The sequence below is a fragment of the Tenrec ecaudatus genome, chromosome 15 (genome assembly GCF_050624435.1).
Source record: "Tenrec ecaudatus isolate mTenEca1 chromosome 15, mTenEca1.hap1, whole genome shotgun sequence".
Taxonomy (NCBI): domain Eukaryota; kingdom Metazoa; phylum Chordata; class Mammalia; order Afrosoricida; family Tenrecidae; genus Tenrec; species Tenrec ecaudatus.
Genome location: NC_134544.1, coordinates 16,752,191 through 16,770,634, shown reverse-complemented (window position 1 = coordinate 16,770,634; position 18,444 = coordinate 16,752,191). Strand labels below are relative to the sequence as shown.

At 39.8% G+C, this 18,444-nt stretch overlaps 1 pseudogene; it reads left to right on the top strand.

Annotated features, from left to right (window-relative positions):
- Positions 1-17,148: 17,148 nt before the first annotated feature.
- LOC142427290 (eukaryotic translation initiation factor 1 pseudogene) lies at positions 17,149-17,755 on the top strand (annotated as a pseudogene).
- The last annotated feature ends 689 nt before the right edge of the window (positions 17,756-18,444 follow it).

Below are 18,444 nucleotides of genomic sequence, written 5' to 3'. Positions count from 1 at the left end.
ATTTGTCACTTTTCCTTTACACATCTCACTGTTTTAACTACCGGGTAAGACATGGCTGCACATCCGAGGAATGTTTGGTAGCTACTGCCAACATCAGCAGGTGAGTGCCCTTCTACTCTTAGGGAATATGGATGCAGGAAGTGCATGTACACAACGTTGACAATGTATGTGGTGAATGCCTCATTTTATCGGATGCACTTGCTGTATTAGGAACATGAGAGTGAGATAAAGGAGCCATTACGTGGCTCCTGGGGGCATTCTTGCACCTCCTACGGATCTTCTTTGGAAACTTTGAGAACTCGACTACCCTGAAGTCTTAGGCAAGGTAAGCGAGAGCCAGAGCAAGAGTGAGAACACATGCATGGAATTGGCTCACACAACTGTGAACTTGGCAACTGAAGTATCTATAGGTAAGACAAGGGGCTGAACATGTCATCCATCTTGTACGCAAAGACAGGAGCTCTGGTCTGCAATCCGCGTGGTCAGTGGTTCAAAACCACGAGCAGCACTGCTGGAGAAAGACTGGGTTTCTACTGCCTAAACAATTACAGTGTTGGAAACCCACAAGGTATCACTCAGACTCAGCATTGACTTGACAGCAGTGAGATTAGTTTTGGGTTTATATGCAAAATCTACAGGTCAGGGGCAGGGAAGGTTAAGGACTTTCTACCAGAATGTCTACTTCCAGGCTGGATGCTGAACACATGCTAGGGAATTTTCCTTTTTGCTCTTAATGTTTTCAGTTGATTGGATGAGGCCCACCCATGGCTACTACTTAACTAGCATTTAGGTTAATGTTTCACTGTTCAGATGGGGACCATCGTCTAGCCAAGCTGACACACAAGACTAGCCATCTTATCTAATAAAGTATAAAGACTAGCCACCGTGCCCAGTTCATCAAGGTGCAAGGTAAGAACCAAATCCTGGATTCGAATCATTCCCATGCTACTCAAAACAGTCACAGTGCACATTGGTATAAAACAGACATACAGTTACAAAAAGTTAGCCAAACAAAAATATGAACTTTGGAAAATAAATAAGTTTTGCTGAAAAATGTATTCCTCTCCAGTGTAATGTTTTAAAAATATTGACCTTTGCCACAGCAGCATTTTAGCCTTAGGAAAATTAGATACACTGGTGCATTGCTCTGAAGTAAAAGTTAATAATTTTAGGACAAGGTTTTTCAAGGTCAAAGCAGACTGGGAGCTGATTGGCTATGATATTGCCAAGCACAGGGTATGCAAGTGTTGATGGAACTTAATTAGCTATCAAAAAAAAAGAAAGCTGGTAGAAATTTAAACTTTTAAACCAAGATCTAGACATATATGAGAAGAGGCTGTTTTGCTCAGTGAAGAAATGAGATTTGCGTTTCAATGTTTGGTTATCACGGAGATTTTAAGGATTCGTTGTGCAGGGCTGTAACCAGCATTTTATGGTTCTGAATGAAACCTAAAACGGGCTACAGAGTTTGTTGCTATTTAAAATTTTATTTTTACTACTTGATTAAAGTCCTTTTAAAAAACATACCCAGAACAACCGTTCACCGCAAACACTATACATTTTGAGGCAACATGCTGTGCTCCATGTGGCGTGTCAGTGATTATGAACATATCCATGTATGAATCCCTCTTTACTATCAACAGCCCATCACTATGAGAACTAATCATTGTCTTTGTGAAGGAAACATAGACTCTTGGGTTGAGAGAGAGAGGAGAGAAAGAGGTGGAGGATGCACTGAAGGCATTCCGAGACGGTTCTTTACAAGCAGTCGTGTTCGCGTTCATCTTTAGTGAAGGTATGACCCTTGGCATCTTCTGAGGTGGTGAGGAAACACAAGACATGGGATATTGACATTCCAGTTAAATTTCTGATTCCCCCACTTCACAGTACTCTGGAGCTTAGTGACATTGCACTCTGAGAAAAGTCCCTACCTCATGGACTGAAAGTAGGATCCAACAGGAAATCTGCGTGTGTAGAAGCTGAAGCAGACGTTGTACCTTCTTGCTGAAAAAGAGCCTGTTCATGTAGCAGTGTTCAAGATTTGCTTCTGACTCAGTGCTTCTCAGAACTAGAATCTTATTTCGAATAGTCAATGGGATTTCCTTCACTTGAGCATCTGTAAGCAGCCTGAGGCAAAAATGATGTAACTACTTTATCAGAGTTTGTCATCCTGAGGAGCGACCATGAAAGAAAAGGAAGGCAGGCAGGAATGGGCTGTGGGTAATGTGAGGGTGCTGGATTACCCAGTAGCCATAGTAAGAGAATACAAGCAGGCCTGTGGTGACCTTGACTATTGGGTGACCCCACCCCTGTTTAGAGACCTGCTCATTACTTGCTGTAAGCACAGCACGTGTTTGATCTCCTGTGATATGCTTCTGTATAATGACTGATTCTTTTTTTTTAAATCATTGTATTGGGGGCTAACACAACTCCTATCAAAATCCATATATCCATCCATTGTGTCAAGCACATTTATACATTTGTTGCCATCATCATTCTCAAAACATTTGCTTTCTACTTGAGCCCTTGGTATCAGCATCTCATTTTTTCCTCTCCCTTGCCGCTCCCCACTTCCTTATGAACCCTTGATAATTTATAAATAATCAATTATTTTGTCATGTGTTACAAAATCTCAACATCTCCCTTCACTTACTTTTCTGTTGTCAATCCCCAAGGGAGGGGGTTATATGTAGATCCTTGTAATTGGCTCCCCCTTTCTACCCCAACTTCCCTCCACCCTCCCGGTATTGCCACTCTCACCACTGGTCCGGAAGGGATCATCTGTCCTGGGTTCCCTATGCTTTCAGTTCCTATCTGTACCAGTGTACACCCTCCAGTCCTGCCAGATTTGTAAGGTAGACTTGGGATCATTATAGTGGTGGGGGAAAGGAGGAAGCATTTAGGAATTAGAGGAAAGTTGTACGTTTCATCGTTGCTACACTGCACCCTGACTGGCTCATCTCCTCTCGAGACCCTTCTGTAAGGGGATGTCCAGTTGCCTATAGTTAGGCTTTGGGTCCCCAATCTGTACTCCCCCTCATTCACAATGATATGATCTTTGTTCTTTGATGACTGGTATCAATCCCTTCAATACCTGTGATCACACAGGCTGGTGTGCTTCTTCCATGTGCATTTTGTTGCTTATCAGCTAGATGGCTGCTTGTTTACCATCAAGCCTTTAAGACCCCAGATGCTATATCTTTTGATAGACAGGCATCATCATCTTCCTCACCATATTTGCTTATGCACCCATTTGTCTTCAGCGATAGTGCAGGGAAGGTGAGCATCATGGAATGTCAGTTTAATAGAACAAAGTATTCTACTTGAGTGGAAGCCCAATGTAATGACTGATTCTTAAGACAGGCTCTGTATGAACGAAGAGGAAAGAATTGATTCTTGAGCAGGTTTTTATGGGCAAGATGTTTGCATTATGAGATATTAGCATCTCCATTGCAAAGTCATTTGACTGTGTGGATCATAACAAAGTATGGATAGTCTTGAGACAACTGGGGATTCCAGAACACTTAGTTGTGCCCTTGAGGAATCTGTTGTATGAACAAAACAAGGGAATACTTCATGGTTTAATCAGGAGGAAAGGTGTGTACCAGGGTTGTATCATCACAACACCTGTTCAAAATATATGCTGTGCAAATATTTAGAAAAACTGGATGATGGGGGGGGGGAAGCAACACCAAGATCTGAAGAAGGCTTATTAATAACTTGCAATATGAAGATGACACAACCCTGGTTGCAGAAAGCCAGTAGGACTTGAAGCACTTGCTGATGAAGGTCAAGGATTGGAGCCTTCAGGATGGATCATAACTCAATGTAAATAAAACAAAAATCCTCACAACTGAACCATGATACATGGAGAAAAGGTTGAAGTGGTTAAGAGTATTGCTGGTTTGGACCCATAATCTATGCTCATGGAATCAGCAGTCAAGAGATGAAAACACGCATTGCATTGGGTGCAGAAGACCTCTTCAGAGTGTTGAAAAGCAGGGAAATTACTGTGAGATCTAAGGCTGGCATGACCCTAGCCATGGTATTTGCAATGACCTTATATGCATGAGAGAGCGGGACACTGAAAAAGACAGAAGAAGAACACATGCATTTGTATTGTGGTGCTGATGAAGAATATTGAAAGTACCATGGACTGCCAAGAGAACAAACAAATATGTCTTGGAAGAAGGATAGCATGAATGCTCCTTAGAGGCAAAGATGGTGAGACTTTGTCCCATGAAATTGGACATGTTGTCAGGAGAGACCAGTCCCTAGAGAAGGACATCATACTTGGTAAAGTAGAGGGACAGCTAAAAGTCAGAACTGACTAGATGTTAACAACAACACCCCCATAATTAATGGCTGGGCATTCTAGTAGATAAGGAACTTCAGTAGATAAGGGGTATCCTCATGCCTTGAAGTTTTCATGCATTTTTTCCTGGCGACTGGCCATTTTCTGGTCCTAACACTAGGGCTGGTGTGCTAAGAGAATGGAAGTTGCTTCTGAAAATCCTTTGGTGGGAAAGAAATTACTAGCTACTGCATAGAACAATAGATGGTATGATACTTAGTGATAAAGTTAGTACAGTTAACATATTATTGGTGGTTCATACACTTCAAAAATAATATTCCATTGTGTGCTTGGTGGGTATTTATGCAGTAAACCAGGTTCCTATTTGATAATTTCTGTAACAAGTACTCAGCAACAGTTCTTCTTTTTTCAGACTCTTGTTTTCCTGCCCTTTACCATCTCTTTGTTTTGAAGTGAACGTTTTTGCGTTGGCTGATTACATTGCTGAGAAATATTATGGCTCTCCTGGATTGCTTTAATTTTTTCTAGCTTCATCCTGAATTGTTCATAACATATGAACGATCGATGGTTTTTTCCACAGTCAGTCTCTACCCTTGTTTTGGCTACTTATACTGAATTTCTCCTTTGTCTCTTTCTACAGATATAATCAGTTTGATTTCTATGTACTCCATCTGGTAAGGTCCAAGTGAATAGTCTCCACTTAGGATGTTGAAAAAAAAAAAGGTATTTTTTCCCCTGAATAAAGCTTTTTGAACAGGCTTTGGTCTTAGAAAATTCTATGTATCATCTCCAGCTTAATTTCTCTCATCCAGGCTGTATTTTGAACTAATGATCCTCTCTTTTTTCCAAAGTTTGAATTCTAATTAGCAGTAATTATGAGTGTTCTTTGATTGCATGTTTGGTCCATTTCAGACTGGAGAAGTTAGCAGAATCCTTCAGTTTCTTCATTACTAGCATTTTTTGCATAATAATATTAACTGATCTTCTTGGTAGGCTTAGAGATAATTTATCACAAACAGCAGTGTACTTCATTTAGATCTAGAAATGTTTTTTGTTGCGTAATGTAATGCCACTCATTTTAAATATGCCACTCCTGGCATAGTAAACCACATAATTATTCCACTCAAAATGACCAGTACAAGACTATATCGGCTCACTGATGCCCATGACATGGGTATGCATGTGTTCCATTTAATTTTTTGAATACTCGCTATCTTTCTAGGTTCATTCCTCCTACATCCTATGTTCTGATGATTAATGGATATTTGTGGCCATTTCTCCTAATTTTGAGTTGTGCTCTATCAGCAAATTAAGATCTCCAAAGCTTTTCTCCCTCCATGCCTTCCTAAGGAGACAGCTCTTTGCTAGTTGTAATTCAAGAGACTTATAACCCAAGAGCTCATCTTCTGGCACGATAGCTGACAATATTTGATGGTTTTTCCAAAGGATTTTAGAAGTGAAGAAATAGGCACCTATTCCTTTTATCATAGTCTATTCTTAGTCTGGATGTCCTGCTGAAACTTGTTACCTTAGATGGCCCTGCTGGCACTCACAGACTACTGGTACACCTTCCAGCATCACAGCGACATGCAAGTTGCTACAACATGACAAACTAACAGATGAGTGGGTGGTGGTCTCATAGAGATGGTATTTGGGATAGAGCTCAGGAAGACCTTCAACTAGATGGGTGACACAGTGGCTGCATCGATGAGCTCAAACATACAAACAATTGCGAGGATGACCTAGGACCAGGCAGTATTTTGTTCAGTTGCACACAGAGGCACTCTGAGCTGGAACTGACTAAATACCACCTAACAACAACAGCAGCAACAAAAACAACAACAGCCTCACTCTTGACAGGCAATCTCTTTTATTTTGTGTGCCACTCTACTGAGTTGCTGAAAGGTAACCTTGGGAGAGTTTGGTTAAAGGTTTAAAGAGTATCGAAGGGGAATGGTCTGAAGGAGTCCTCTGGTCTGAATTGGTCCCGTTCTCCTAGCCTTTTTAAAGAATTTGGGTTTTGTTTTCAGGGAGGCTATGAGACTTGCAGACTTGTTTCTTCTCTTACACGGTTTCCCTTGTGGAATTAACATACTCTTAATCTGGAAGGGCTGATTCAGGGCATGAAACATTGAACTATTTCTTTCCCCAAATTATATTATTAGTATTTTACTGGAATATTGGCAGCTTACTACAAGCAAGATCCAGAGATTAAAACCAAAATGCACAACTACACTTGCACACTTTGTAGTCTTTATTTCTGAACAAGTAAAGATCAAGTCTACATTTTCCCAAACTTCTAGTGTTAATAAAAAAGAAATCAACGGGGTTTCTTGGTTTGCAGAAGGCTAGGCATGGCAGTGAAAGTCTCAAATCCATTTGTAGAACCCCATGTGGACTAAGCCTCCTTTGAGCTCCCCGCACTGCTGGCCAGGGATGGGAATAGCATTGTTATCAGACAGAGGGCATTAAAAAGTGGATTACCTCCACCTCCCTGATCAGCCCAGGGAGAGGCAATCGGCCTTTGGGGTTTACCTGGGTGTATCCTTGATGGAGATTATTGTACTGAGGGTGACAGTGCTAAACCAGGCCCCCTTGACTGCCTCAGGGAAGACCCTCTACCAACATTGCAAGCTCCTGTGTCTAACATAGTATGCATGTCCCCAGTCAGCTTCGAGAGTCCCATTTGTAACTATGATGTATTGATCTATTGTCAGCCATGTTTTGCGACATTTTTCTTTGACCTTCCATATGCTTTAAAAAACTATTTCAGCAGAACCTTGGACCCTGTACGACCTTGGGCTAAGGATCTCCCTCATCCAGATGATAAATCTCTATAGTTGTCTCATCCTTGTCCCATTTGGTTTAATAAATGTTCTCTTTAAAAAAAATCAGTTGGGTTTCTATATCCTACCAACTAGAAATCTGAAAGGGAAATTAGAGAATGGATACCATTTACAAAGGCATCTGAGAGAATAAAATATTTACAAATGAATGTTACTAGAGATTAAGGGATTTACAGATTAAAATTATGATCCATGTTCACACACTGGAAGGTTTAATATTGGTAGGATGCCAAAATTTCCAAAAAACAATCCACAGAGAGAGAAGAAAAGGAAGCAGGCTTATGACAGTTAGGAGATAAGATTAGCTTGAAGTTTTCAGAAATACAAGTCTGTTTTCTTGAGCCTCTAGTTTCAAAGTTTTCCATTTACATAATTTTGGGGGAGCTTTTTGGATATATATTTTAGAACTATCAATGGATTAATACAGAACTTCTCTATTCTTTTTTAATCACTTGAGTTTTGCATTTAATAAATAAAATACAATTTAACAAATCTTATTTAAATGATATTTAAGGTTTGCCCCTTTTGGTTCTCATGTTTAAAAGAATGCTCAAATGAACAGAATTATATCTTTGTATGAAAATTTTTCACATGATTTCTTAGGAGTAGAATAATTGGCTCAAAGAATATTTGTATTTACAGTTTAAGATATATTCCCACTTATCCTTCAATCATTTTGGAGTGACATGCCCATCTACAATGGGAAACCTATACATTATTAATATTTTTATACTTGAAAAATATGTTAGACAAAAATAGTGTTCCTTTCTTGTTTGAAATAAAGTGTGGCTACCAGCCAATTGTGTATTATCAGGAATTGCCTGTTTATATCCTTTATTATTTTTGGCATCTTATTATTAATTTCAGTATATGAAACATTGAGAAAAAATTGAATACAAATAAATCTGGAAGTGGCGTTTCTGAAGCAATTTTCAAAAGGTACATGCTGTCGGGGAAAAAATAGGAAGGCCCTCAAGAGGATGGCTTGACCCAGTGAGGCAACACTAGCTCTGGTGCCGCCATTGTGAGGATGGCACAGGATCCCACAGGGTCTCGTTTCGCTGTACATGGGGTCACGATGAGTCCGAAGCAATTTGATGATACCCAGCAGCAGCAAGAGTATAGAGAAATGAAACAATTTGAAGAGGAATCCTAATGTCCTCATACTGTAGGTTTTTTTGTTATTGTTTTTTACAAGAGCATATACCTTCTGTTTCTTTCCCAACTCTCGTTCCCCACTCTGCTTTTGGTGCCGCATCCTTCAAGAGTCATTTTTGTAAATGTGCTAAGCTTTTTCATAAACACAACGAAAACATGTACAAAAGAAATAGCAGCACTCATGAGATGCTTTCTCGAGGGGAAGGGAGGGATCCATAGACAACCTGAGAAACACATGGTGTTTGCAGACAACAACAACATGCGATTATTATTTACCATCAAGTTGTTTTACAGTTCTTCATATAATCTCTGAAGTTTGCTTGAGAAGCCCTTCCTCCAGATGGTTTCCATGACCTCCTTATTGTGATGGCATATTTTCTACTACTAGTCATAAATCATAAGTAGGAATATAATTTGCTTTTGTAATTAACAAATACCAATCTACTCAGTTTTATAACATTTTAAAAGCTCTCAAATTAATATTCTTATGTGCTTTAGGTATAAAAATATGCACTGACCTATAATTTTTCTATTTAATTCCATCTACATATCATATTTCTTTCGAAGAACAATATTGATGGTAAGAAGGATCCTTATCTTATTCCTCATTTTAATTGGAATGCTTCCAGGAAGTTATCAATAAACATACCGGTCATGAATCTTATAGTTGTATAAATACCAAAAGCAAGTGTACTGACACTGAATTAATTCAGACACATAGCAAAACTATGTAAGAGTCCAGAGACTGTGAATCTTTAGAGTATATGGCTTCATCTTTCCATTTCATTACCCCATGAGGAAGAGACTGGTTGATTTGAACCAATGACTTTGGGGTGAGTTGTCCAATGCCTAAACCAGTGTTACCAGGGCTCCTTTACAGCTAGACGGCGAAGGAAAAGAATGGCCTCAATGTCTTCTCAGATTTTTTTTTGTGAAGAAATTTGAGGCTGCCATGATTCATGCCTATGAATCAGAACCGAGTCAATGGCAATGGACTAGTGTTTTATTTATGCCACCACTTCCTATTGATTCAGGATCTGATTTTCAACTTCAGTGCCAAAAGGTTCTTACTTTATCATTAAGATTAATAACTTTAAAAGTCCAGAATCTTTTGATTAAATGGTGAAGCATATTTTAGGTGACAAATCAAGAATGGAAAGAGTCCTGGTTGTATTGTTGGGCAACTAATTACAGGGTTGGGAGTTCAAACCAACCCTCTGATACATAGGAAGAAAATATGAGTATCCTGCTCCCTGAAATATTGATGGCCTCAGAAAACATATATAGAGTGGTTATGAGTTGGAATTGACTTGATGACAGTGGACTTTTTGTTTTGATTTGGTTCTTGAAATCAAGAACTAGGCATTCTTTATCACAAACAACCAGTTGGTCTTTAACATTGGGTTAGGGAATTGGACAGGAGCCTAACATCTCTTTACATACCTAACAATTGGTTTGGGAGGAAATAATTGAAAAGAATTGAAACTGAAAATAATTTTCTTTCTTAGCTTTACATGTCATCTGCTCTTATAATGGACAGAACTTGATAGAAAAAGTATGGTCCTCATTAATGATAAAGCAAACTTGCATTTCTAAGGGGAAGGGGATTTCCAGTTGAGTTAGAGGCGTATATAGGACAGCGAAAGGAGTGTGTCTGATCCAAGCCACGGTGTTTGCAGTCACCTCAAATGCATGTGAAAGTTGGACGTTGACTAAGGAAGACCAGGGAAGAAATGATGCATTTGAATCACAGTGCTGGCAAAGACTATCAAAAGTACCGCTGAATGCCAGAAGCACAAACAAATCCATTCTGGAAGAAGTATAACACGCGAGTGGTCCTTAGCAGTGAGGAGATGAGAATTTATCTTGTGCACTTTGGACATGATCTCCGGAGAGACCAGCCCTGGAAAAGAATGCCATGCTTGGTAAAGTTGAAGGTCAGTGAAACAGAGGAAGCCCCTCAATGAGATGGATGGACACCGTGGCTGTAACAACGGACTCAAACATGACAACGGTTTTGAGAATGGCACAGCAGTGTTTTGTTCTGAACTACACAGGGAAAGAGGATGAGAAGAAGCCATCTGCTCTTGTAAAGTTTTATCGACTTGGAAACCCTGCGTAGGGTCACTATGGTCATAATTGACTCAAGGGCAGGGGATGTGAACCACCCAAGAGGAGCTGTAGAGGGGCAGTGATCAAGGGCTCAGCTGCTAACTAAGGGTGGACAGATTGAATCCACCAGCTGTTTCAAAGAAGAAAAGCTGTCTGCTTGCATAAACCTTACAACCCCGGAACCTCAATGGGCAGTTCTGTGTTTTCTAACAGAGTCGCTGAGACCGAATTAACTGGACAGCAGGGGATTGGGTCCTTGGTATGAACAATCTTGAAGGATACTTGAGAGACCTTTCGGTCGAAAGAAAACTTTCTTTTTATCTTCACTATGATAATAAATAAACATGAAGGGAAAATAATTTTATTCTCATAAGTTATTTTTAAAATGGCCTTAATACATAATGAAAAGGGTTACAAATATATCAAGTGGTTTAAAAAAGTTGAAACCTCTATGAATATTCAACCATGAATTTTAAAAATCAACTTAGAGAAATATTCAAACCTGATTGGAAATAACAAGAAGAAATATTTTAGGCCATTACTCTAAAGATAGTTCATCTTACCTATTAAAGAAATAGAAACTTTTGTTGCTACTAATTGAGTACAGTGCTTTTTGGCAAGAAAAGAAAAGTATTGGCTTCATTTAGAGTTGAACAAATTTAAAGGCATATAATAGAGAACTTAATTTAATTTTTATGCCGTACTGCCAAATTTGATGACTAATTTTTTACTTTATCTGTAGCTGGAAATTATTCATAAAGTGTCATTTGAATTACATAGGAACTCTAAAATTTTCCACTTGAGAATAAAGAGACAAGGAGAATTTACAGGAGGGATATTTAAATATACATTGTTTTCATATGTAGGATAATTATAGTAAAGCTTATCACTATCTCATACAGTAATTAAATTTTCATCCACTTTAAAAATCATTTAACTATAGAAAAAGTAGTTGGTGCAACTTCAGAAGAAATATTCGTATGAATAGGTTCTTGGTATGTTTTTGTAGGCAACTTGGGGAGGTGGGCTGCTGAGGCCAAGAAGCCATGCCCAACAACTCAGTGGCATTGAAAGGTCAGACTGCACACTCTTCAGAAAGCCAATGACATGTGTAGGCTTCTATTTGCTTCCGCCAGATTATGAGTCCCAAGTGAGGCTTCTTTAAAGTTAGTCCCGGCCAATGCTGTGATCTGGAATCAACCCATTCACATGAGTTCTCCCCTTCAAGGCTCCGCCATCGTGTCTAGGATGAAGGGAACCATTTCTATGTCTATGTAGAAAGCAATGGATGTGTCCGTAGTGGCTGCCTGTCTTGTGAATGTGTAATAAGAAAGGGTCAATATGTTACCTGAAATTGTTTACAGTCTCAGAAACCCAGCAGGACAGCTCTACCCTGTCCTATAGGATCACTGTGAGTTGGAATCAAGCTGATGGCAGTGAGGTTTTGAGTGTGAACATCTAACAAGAACAACATGAACAAAAGATGGTCAGTTATTGGCAGAACCTTGGGAAGAAAGCATTTCAGGAATTAGAGAATGATAGTATGTCAAACTCAGCATCTCAGTTGGGTAAGATAAGCATTTAGGGTTCATCCACAGGACACTGTTGGTCCATGGTGAGCTCCACAGGAAGCTCTCACTAAGCTGACACGGGAGGAAGAAGTGAAGACAGTGGCTGTGCAAACGTGTTTTAAGCGATTGACTCTCAGTGGAACAGTGAAATGGAATAGTGTTGGCGTTGTTGCTGTTGGTTGAGGTTGTTCAGGAATTTATTGAAGCATACCACAGTGCTCATATATCCACTACCTCATTATCTGATACTTCCCATTTATGATAGGAGTAAAAAAAGACCCTACTATCCAATGATTTTGTGTATTAATCATGTACTTCTGGCTGTAGTTAACACCAAGATGAGAGGCAGCAGCATTGTTGGATGTGATGGTTAAGGTTATGTGTAATCTTGGCTGGGCATGATGTTTAGTGGTTTGGCAATGATGCAATTTGGTTGTTACATAATGATGAACTTCAGCTGTTAAGCATAATAAAAGGCAGATCACCATTTAACAATAGAGTCATCTTCCACTTGAGATCTGATGCTGCCATTCTCAATCTTGTGTAATGCCTATTTTGTATGAGGACATAATCTTTCAAACCTAAACATGTAAATACATGAAGAATTGGTATATTGTAAGTTGGTAATTACCAATGGCTAGCCAACTGGAAGACATCCATATTTGTACCTATTCCGAACAGAGGTTATTCAACAGAATATAAAAGCTATTAAAATATCATTACTATCACATACAAGTAAAATTTGACTGATGATAATTTAAAAATGATTGCAACAGTATTACTAGAAATTCAAGCTAGGTTCAGAAGAGGACATAGGATGAGGGATATCAATGCTGATAACAGATGTATTGTGGTTAAATCAGAGAAACCAGATAGGGGGTTAATAATGTTTTACTGACTATGCAAAGATATTTGACTCTGTTGTCATACAAATTACGGATAGCATCACAAAAAATAGGAATTATGGAACACTTAATTACACACATGCAGAGCCTGTACCTAGATCAAGAAGCAATTGACTAAACATACCAAGGGCTAGCAGGTCATTTAAAAATAGAAAAAGTGTGCACCAGAGGTGCTTCCTTTGATCCTACTTATTTGATCTATACGTGGAACAAAGCATCCGGGATGCTGGATTACATTAAGAACATGGCATCAAGAAAGGGAGAAGAACTATCAATAACTGATGGTTTGAAGATGCCACAAACTGGAAATTCAAGGTAACTTGGAGCACGTACTGACAATCAATGATTACAGCTTGTAGTATGGATTCCGCCTCAACATTAAGAAAAGATGGATTCTTGTAACTAGAACAAGAAGCAACATCATCAGGGATGGAAAAAAAAAAAGGAGTTGTCAAGGGCTTTATTTTATAGGCAGTCCTCGGTATCCAAGGGTCCTGCAACTGTGTATCCAAACCATCACAGATAAAAAAATATTCCAGGTCTCTTGTGGGAGTGTAAAGTGCTATGTTCGATAGCATTGGCATTGAACAAGTAATGTAGAGATGACCGATTTTGAGTACTTAGGAGAGTATGCGTAGGTTATATGCAAGTACTAAGCCGTTTTCTGTAAAGGACTTGAACATCTAGGGATTTTGAAATCCACAGAAATCCTGAAACCAATCCTCTTCTGTCATTCTGAGACAACCGCTTGCATCCACAATCAACGTCCATGGAAGCAGCAGTCAAGACATGCGATATTGCATTGGGCAAAAGTCCTCTTTAAAACATTAGAAAGGGGGGGATGTCACTTATTTTGAGAACAAAGACCTGTCTCTCCCAAGCTATGGGATTTGTGATCACCTCATTCATGTGCATGTGAAAGCTGTAAAAGGAATAAGGGCGACTGAAGAAGGATACCCTTGAATCATGGTGTTGGTGGAGGGTGTTGAATGTACCATGGGCTTTCACAAGAATGAGGACTCCGTTAGGAAAAGCAAAGCCAGAATGCTTCTGAGAAGTGAAGATGGTGAGACTTGGTTCCATGGACTTTGAAAATGTAAAGCGGAGGGACCATTCCTGGAGAAGTCCATTCTGCTGGGTAAAGGAGAAGGTCAAGGTCAATGAAATTAATTGACACAGGGCCTGGAACAATGGGCACACCTAGCAACAATTGTGACAAGATAAAGGGAGATAGAACACGCAATGACCATTGAGAAATGGCTACTCAGAGATATAAAAGCACTTCATAGAGAGTAATGAAAAATTGGATGTTTTTGCTATCATTATATCCCCCCACCTCTTTAAAGTTTGGTCAATCGTGCACTAACATTTTTTAAACTCATTTTACTGGGGGCTCATACAACTCTTATCACAATCCATACATCCATCCATTGTGTCAAGCACAATGGTACATTTGTTTCCCTCATCATTCTCAAAACATTTGCTTTCTACTTCAGCCCTTGTGATCAGCTCCTCATTTTTCCCCCTCCCTCCCCCACCCTCCCTCCTTCACGAATCCTTGATAATTTATAAATTATTATTTTTTCATGTCTTACACTGTCCGATGTCACCCTTCACCCATTTTTCTGTTGTCTGTCCCCCAGGGAGGGGGTTATGCATTGACATTTCTTTAAACCAGTACTATCACAGTCTCATTAACTTAACAAAGAAAACCCTATTTGTAAAGAGGATTTTATCTACAGGTTTCAGGTAAGGATTCCAACTACATATATTGGGGGTGGGGGGGATGTCACAATCAGTTCATAACACTGAGCAAAGGGCATGCTGATGTTTTCTATATGACACATAGTTTAAAAATTAGTATTATAATTTGAAAGGAAATGGATGCATGTGATGAAAGCATATCATATTCATTTCTATAAAAGAGCATTTTGAGTAGTTTACACAGGAAAACATTCAGCAAATCTACCAGAGATTCTGGAGACGGTAGCAAACACTAAGAGTCAAAATCACTCAAAAATAATTAGGGTAACTATTAAAGTTCATTAGGTACTTTTAATGTCAACAGACAGTGGAGAAAACAACACTGAAGGAGATGTTTGTTAAACTCATCCAAATGTGGGCAAATGCCCAGGCATAATTAACCATAATTATTTTCTTTCTAATTATGTGAGCATGAAGAGTCATTGCATATTCATGTCTGAATCCCAGAATGTGGAGGCTAATGATGTCAGGTCAGGAGCTCAGTCATGAATGGCTTTGGTGGAGAACAAACTGCTAACAGACACAGACCCATGTCTTCATCCTCATTACAGGTGTTTGGTCCCAGATAAATTATGTGACTAAATCAATGGTATTAATTTAAATCCCATGGGAGATTTGACAGTGCTTCAAACATACTTCCCTTGTGTTGCCAATGAGTTTGTTTTTCTTCATTCTGTAATTATTTAGGACCCATTTATTTGGATTAGGAGTACAGACCATTCAAGCTTTTCTTTTAAAAAATAAAAAGAATGCTCCATTATTGTCCTAACCATGTCTCATGCTACTTTTCTAGTTTCAGGACTTCTCAGTTCCACATTCTAATTGAGGTGAATGAATTTTTGGTCATACTTAATTCTGACTATGCATTCTAGCACAAGGCAGGAGTAAGTATTTATTGGCATATAAAATAATTTGCGAGAGAGCCTGAGTGATGGTGTCCTGTGAGCATTAAACTGCTTACTGCAAGGTCTGCGGTTCAAACCCACAGATTTTCAGACTTCAGGGTTGATTTGTACCTTGAATAGATAGTCTACCTTAGATTTATGTTTTAAACTTCCTATACTTAATATTCAGAAGCTTCTTCAGAATACGTTAAAGGAGCTCATTTGAATGGAGGCTCTCTTTTGATATATTTAATCACAGGGGTCCCATGGCCTTGAGACAGAGGGAGGCATGTCTAAAGCCATACATGTGGAACTTACCCAATACGTTTGTAAGTCTTTGAAGAAATCATTTTATTTTTGCATATTTTTAATCATTTTACTGGGGGCTCGTACAACTCTTATTACAATCCACATACACATCCATTGTGTCGAGCGCATTTGGACATTTGTTGCCCTCATTTGCTACCGAAACCTGGGTTCCTTTAGTTATTTCCTGGTTGGTTTGGGTTTCAGTTTTTGAGACAGTTTAATAGACATATGTTATCCTTGGTGAATGTTCCTGCCTGAATCTATCATCTATAAAATATCCTGAGAAAACTTTTAAAGTGCACGTAACAATCATTATAAATATTTTACTTGGTGAAGTTCAAGTCACTTAAGTTTCTTTTCCTTTTAAGGTTTGGCTTCAAGGATAATCTTTTAATTTTAAAAACTTTAAAATGTGTTCGGTTACCATGGTTTCTTTATGTTTTCTATGGCTCGGAATCAAGAGTAATTGCATTGTTCATAGTACTTTCTATTGCACGTTACAGTATATTGCTGATTTGGAGAACAGTGGAAGATAAAAGGAAACAGGATACATGATAGGTGTTGATGAATTGCTATGTAGGAACGATGTAAATATTAATGAAAAATTAAATATTTTTGCTATCATTACATCGACTCCTCTCTTTAAAACTCAGCCAACCAAGCACTGGAATTTTTTAAAACTCATGCTACTATGGGTGACAATTAAGAAACCAAGGTGCTTTGTCTGTTTTCTCGATGCCCATTCTTTGCCTTTCTGTTTCCTTCACAATGCCAGACTTCCCTCTGGTTAAAATGGACTCTTCAAAGAAGCATTTTTCGACTGGGACACCTTCTCTGATAGTTTTTTCCCTCTGTGACATAAGATCCCTCTGATCCTCGATCTATTTAAATTTTCTCTTCTATTCTTTGTCTTTGTGACTGGCATCCATTTGCTGGAATTCAACCTTGCTGGCTAAAAGCGAAGAGGACTTTAGGCATGTGCTGCTGAAGACCAAGGGTTGCAGTCATCAATATGGAAGACAACCTAATGCAAAAAAAAAAAAATCCTCACAGCTGGACCAATTGGCAACATCATGACAAAGGAGAAAAGATCAAAGTTGTCAAGGAGTTTGTCTCTCATGGAGGCACAATCAAGGCTCATGGAAGCAGCAGGAAAAAGATGGCCCAGTCACTGAGCCGCCGCCAAGGACTCAGCAGCCTCCCCCTCGCTTCCCGACGCTCCGTCCCCCCTGCCCGCCTTCTCCAGCCGCCGCCTTCCGCAGGTCGTTTCCACTGAGGAAAAGGAATCGTATCATATGTCCGCTATCCAGAACCTCCACTCTTTCGACCCCTTTGCTGATGCAAGTAAGGGTGATGACCTGCTGCCTGCGGGGACAGAGGATTATATCCATATAAGAATTCAACAGCGCAACGGCAGGAAGACCCTGACCACTGTCCAAGGGATCGCTGATGACTACGACAAAAAGAAGCTACTGAAGGCCTTTAAGAAGAAATTTGCCTGCAATGGTACTGTGATTGAGCATCCAGAATATGGAGAAGTGATTCAGCTCCAGGGTGACCAGCGCAAGAACATATGCCAGTTCCTTGTAGAGATTGGACTGGCTAAGGACGACCAGCTGAAGGTTCATGGGTTTTAAGTGCTTGTGGCTCACGGAAGCTTAAGTGAGGATTTCCTTGCAATGAGTAGAAAAATTCCCTCTGTCCCTTGTCACAAGTTTAAAACCTCACAGCTTGTATGATGTAACCATTTGGGGTCCACTTTTAACTTGGACTAGTGTAACTCCTTCATGCAATACACTGAAAAGAGCCATGCTGTCTAGTCTTGAAGTCCCTCATTGAAACAGGTCGAGCAGTAGGCGCCTGGCAGTGCCCAGTCTGAAACAAAACAATAGCATGTTTCAGCCAAGCGCAGAGCCCCGAGTTCTCAGATGTCAATGGCTGGACAGAAACTCCCCTGCCCTCAGGAAATGGCATCTACCACCCGGACAGCCGGCCCCCCGTGGGAGGAAGGGATGAGGCAGCTGTACCACTAGCGGGACGCTTTGGTAGCAAGAGAAAGATCCCCTGGTGTTGCGGCCAACCAGACAAGGGGGTGGGTCTTTGGAGATCAGCCCCTTCCCTCCGGTAAGGTGATAGGGCTTTTGGCTTTGCCACCAAGGTCTTGGTTCTTTTTGACCAGACATATCCTAGCAAGGGGGTGTCCAAAGATCATTAGCCTGTGAGGCCAATCTTCGATCCGCGTTAAACTTTTGACAAGGGAACACATTGCAAATGGATGTAGCCAGCTGGAGCGCTCGCAACTTCACAGCCACAGCTGCCCGATGCCACGTGAAGTAACAACTGCCCCCCCCCCCTTCAGTTTTCATGTGATGTGATGTATTTAAACTTATTTAAATAAAACTTGTTTGCAGAAAAAAAAAAGATGCAATGATGCCTTGCACTGGTAAATCTGCTACATAAGACCTCTTTAATGTGTTCAATGCTGACCCAAGCCATGGTATTGTGAATCACCTCATAAGCATGTGAAAGTGGGATATTAGAAAGAAAGACCAAAGAAGAATTGATGCATTTGAATGATGG